Genomic DNA, 5,048 nt, shown 5'->3' on the forward strand with positions numbered 1-5,048 from the left:
TGCAAATGGGTCTTTTTATTAAAAAAAAAAAAATTAATCTAATGCTGCCAGCAATACATTAACGCCAAAATAATTATTTGTTGTTCCTCCGCGCAAGAATAACAACCTTTTATAATCGGTAATTAACACAGTAGCTCATGCGAGGAAACGTAAACCAATACAATATAATAGCTATTTAACAATAGTTGCTAATTCTACAACTTATATAACCATTTGTGTTAAATTCCCATTAAACTTCGTCTAAAAAAAAAAGTTAAGCTAATATTAAACAACAACAATTGGTGAGAGAACGCCATGAATAAGAAACATAAATAAAAAGTTGAATAAGTGATACAACACCATGAATAGGATACAAAAAAAACGAAGAAAGTTGAATCAGTGTACAATGCCATGAATCAGTGATACAACACCCTGAAACTCACCTTGTCCTCCGATTCCCCCCCCCCCCCCCCGCCGTGTTTTTATTTTTTTTGAAAGAGGGAAATATCAGATTCATCATCTACTCGAGAAGGAAAGAAATGGAAGATGTAAAAGAAGCTTGCGGTATTTGTGATTTGAGATTCATCTATTATTCCCTCGCCTTAAACATTAAGGACCTACGTCTCATCTCCAAGCTCATCAACAACACCAGAACGTTGGCTTGCGGTGGCGGCTAAATTAAAAAGCTCAATAGTTCCATAGCCAGAAAGAATGAAATACAAGAAGCAATCTGAATAAAAAAACATAAGGGATTGAACCACAAATAATTAAAGGGATATTCTATATGGTAGCCTCCTATTTTTAAGTTTTCTATGTGGTGGCATGTAAAAAAAAATATTATACCAAGTGACCCTCAACTTTGAGAAATTATACCTAGTGACTTTAGTAGGCGAATCTATCCTAACCTCAACCACAAACAACGAAACCATCACAACAAACACCCAACCATTATCCTACCCACCCAAAGAACCCCCACCCCCACCCAAACACCACCAACACAACCAAACCCCACCTCCCTGAAAACCCCCACGAAACCAGTACCCAGCTTCACCCACAAACCCCACCACCTTGACCAACCCCCACCACCCTAACCCAAACCCGACCACCACAACCAAACCCTACGAAATCCCACCGCCCATGAAACTCACCCCGGTAAACCTGAGCCGACGAAACCCCACACCCACAAATTCAGAAACCAAATCCTATTCACCCACCCCCGAAACCCCTTACCCACGAAACCCACCACCCTCCCAAAACCCACCGCCCACAAATCCAGTTTCGCCACCAACCCATAAACCCACCCACCTAAATTCGAACATAGAGAATCCGAAGAGAGATAAGAAAGAAAGTTGGTGGCAGTGGCGGTCATGGAAGAAGAAGGTTGCGGCAGTGGATGGTTATGGAAGAAGAAGGCGGTGGCAGAGATTAGTGGCGTCGACGGATGGTTATGGAAGAATAAGGTGGTGGCCGTGGCTGGTGGTTGGTTGATAGTGATAAGGCGTTGGGCAACCTGATATCGTATAAATTGTGGCTGCGAAATTGAAACAAGAAAAGGAATGAAAGTTTAGTTTGGTTGCGAATGAAAATTTAAAAAAATATTAAGCAACACAATTGATGAACAAACAATAAGGCAGGTTAAAACTGAACCAAACCACTACATAAAACCTTCAACAACAAAGAATTATAAAAAACAAAGATGAAATCGAGACGAACTTATAGATTCCGATTTAGCTGAAATGAAAGTGCAACGAGAAAAGTGATAAAAAAAAATTGTATTTATTTGAGAAGAAAGTGCTGCCACAAGAACAAGTAAAAAAAATCACCCGAAGAATCGTCGAATTAGGGAAAATGACAGGAAAAAATTTGAGGAATCAAGAGAGAAAAAATGAAGAAAAAGAAGTGGATGGATGCTCGAGGCTAGTGCAAGGGAGAGCTTTAGAGCATGTACAGTGGGGCTCACCAACTAGCTCTTCGAGGAGAGAGAAAATATTGAGCCACCTCTTTCGAACAATGAGACTTTTGGGTGTGTCTTGGGTGTCCCTTCATGGAGACACTTTGCAAAGTGGCGCTTGGAGGAGATACCATTTGGGTTGAAGGAGAGATGACTCTCTAATATGTGGGGCCCACATACTATCGAAATCACTTAAGTTTTCTTTTCTTCTTGCAACCATTTCAAGATGGTTTTTATAAAAATAAAACAAAAGATGGTAATAATTATTATCCCAACAACTATAATCTTTCTTCATCTATAAAATGAGCCTAATATTGGATATATTTCATGCATAATATCTTCTACCTTTTATTAATTTATGAAATTAAATATTAGCATTCAAAATTAATATTTTATTTACAAAAATTCCACATTACATAAATTATGAAAATGATAATTTTTTTAGTAATTAAATTTAATTTACATGAAAAACTTAATCTATATAACTTTGATCATAATATAAAATGAGGTTCATTTATTGATATGGGGATCACTAAACAATGGAACGTAGGACGGAGAGTTGTTTAAATAGTTTTATTATTGTTGGGTGTTTTTAGATATCGTTCTTGAGAGTAGCTTGAAGAGAGAGAATAGATGAGAGAGAGTGGAGAGCTAGTTGGAGAGCCATATACCATTGCACATGCTCTTAGGGTTTCAGTTCTTGTTGAGGAGAGAGAAGCACGAGGGTGTTGGAATAAGCCATAGGAAGTGGGCAATAAAAAAAAAATTGAATTCACGAGGTAGGATTTCCTTATCTAAAGTAAATTTAACCCTTTTATCACCCATAAAAGTATTGAATTCAACGGTAGCAAACGTTACTGCTTTTGAAAGGTTATGTATTATGGATTATTAAAATATCAAATGAACTATATATAAAATATGAGAACTTGACAAAACAGGTTTTAACCATAGATGTCCTATCATGAAAGGTTTTCACTAGACATTTATTTCACACAACATGCCAAACTTTGTTGCATAATTCACTCTTTTTTGATCTTTTTCTCTCTTTGAATCATTTTTTCTAATCACATCATCAGTGAATTAACATGATAGAAATCAAAGGGGCTGAGTAGGAAAAAAAATTAATAAACACAATTTTTATTTATATAGCACAAGAAATATATATAGTTTTCTCATGGCTGGCCAAGATGGACAATAAGTTCTCACGAACATATTACAGCAAATAAAGTCACCCTGAAATACATAACAACAACAGGGGATAAAAAAGAAAAGACAATTGCATAAAACAGAAAGAGAAGTCCATCAATATGTAGGGGAGAAGTGTCGCCAATTTAGGAGTTGATATCGACGACACATTTACATGCATCGAAATCCATTGGACGAGGTAGCAACACATTGGCGTCCTGTGTTAGGACAACATTCTCTAACTTTTGGAGTGCATGGATGCCCATGGTGTTCCTCACACATTGGATTTTCTTCTTGTGCTTTGACAGCAAGGATTTGCACCATCACTATAACAAAAAAAAATAAATATTCAGTTTTAATAGACAAAACCAGGTATTCATAAGTATAAATGCAAAACCAATACTCTACACTAAGATTATTTTGCCGATTATTGCTTATTTCCTCTATCTTTTAGAACTCTCCAGTTGAGCAATAGTGAGTAAAGAAAGATTCTTTGGGTAAGTAAAGTTTGGTCATTCAAAGAACAATATTATCATAAAACATTTTATGAGTAAAAGTAATTCAATCAATAATATCTTTTTTTCACAAGAATGGACAATAAATAAAAATTAATATTATGCTCAATTGCTCATAGTAGTGAAAGAAATAGAAATGAGGTTTGGACCTGTTGCAAGGATGAGAAAGACAGCTAATATGATTCTTTTGTAGCCAACTTTAGTCTCCATTGTTTTTGTTTGGAAGTATTGTGCACTAATCTTGTGTTTAAATTATACAATCGAGAGTGTTGTAGCTTCTATTGTTGCTAAATCACTCTTCTATGTTCCATCTATTTATACTAAATTTTGTAGCACCAAATGACCAATATTATACTCAAGCTTTGAAAATTATAATCTAATCTTAATAGTCACTCCCACCACGAATTATTGTGATTTAATTGTGCATCATTAGTCTTTTGTGTTTTCTTATCGAATAGTGTTGTCCGCCGCCATCTCACTACCAAGTTCTTCTCTAATGTTAGCATTTAAAATTTCATGATATATCTGTACAAATATAATAATATATATTAAAAGATGTGCATGATACCGTCGATGCGCCACATAGCACCTTCGTCCTATCATCATAATTTTGACACGTGTCTATTACGAACAAAGTCAAGTACTCGTTATTTAAAAAATAAAAACTTGGGCTCGTGTTTCCCTCTGAAAACGGTATGATTGAGGAAGAAAACGTGATTTGTTTTCACTAGTTTGATAAGGGTAACAAATGGAAAATTGTGTTTCCCACCGAAAACGAATGTTTGTTACTAAACACTCATACCAAACAATTAGAAATGGAAACGCTTATTTGAATCCGTTTCCTATATCGAGTTTTTCTATACCAAATACCTTCTAAAAAATTACTCCATATGTTTTAAGATATAATTCTTGTTCCTTTTCGCACCATTTTAAATTGATTTTTATAAAAAACAATCATGATATGCACCACCAAACTGAAAAACGTACATAGCAAACCATCAACAATCGTGATATGCACCTAGCTTTTTCCAGAAAACCCATATATCCCATATTATTGTAATCATTATTAAAGCTCATGATTACGAGATAATATGGTGCAGTACATCTAGATAACCACTTATTCTCACAATAAGTCAAAGGCCGAGATACATTTAAGTGTATTTAACGATAGTGGAATTCTATTAGTATTATTTCCATTATGGCAACATCATAAGATCATGAAGACATACTGGAGTATTTGATAAGGTGGGATGGAGATAGTATATGTGGAGGTGGTAAATCTATTAGATAAGTCATATTTCATTTGTTTACAAATAATTGTTACATTAATATCACTAGTTTTATATTTGTAGAAAAATATAGGGAAATTTCCACTGGTAACCTTGTACTATGGAACATTTGCAATGGTAAATCATTTT

General features: G+C 34.9%; 1 long non-coding RNA gene across 1 annotated transcript; it reads right to left on the bottom strand.

Annotated features, from left to right (window-relative positions):
- Positions 1 to 3,051: 3,051 nt before the first annotated feature.
- Positions 3,052 to 4,095, bottom strand: LOC104907639 (uncharacterized). The gene is made up of 2 exons (XR_792057.4): positions 3,780 to 4,095; positions 3,052 to 3,441 (listed from the first exon to the last, which is right to left on the bottom strand). It is a non-coding gene; the product is annotated as an uncharacterized LOC104907639 (long non-coding RNA).
- Positions 4,096 to 5,048: the final 953 nt, after the last annotated feature.

Source organism: Beta vulgaris, chromosome 4 (assembly GCF_026745355.1).
Source record: "Beta vulgaris subsp. vulgaris cultivar EL10 chromosome 4, EL10.2, whole genome shotgun sequence".
Classification (NCBI taxonomy): Eukaryota; Viridiplantae; Streptophyta; class Magnoliopsida; order Caryophyllales; family Amaranthaceae; genus Beta; species Beta vulgaris.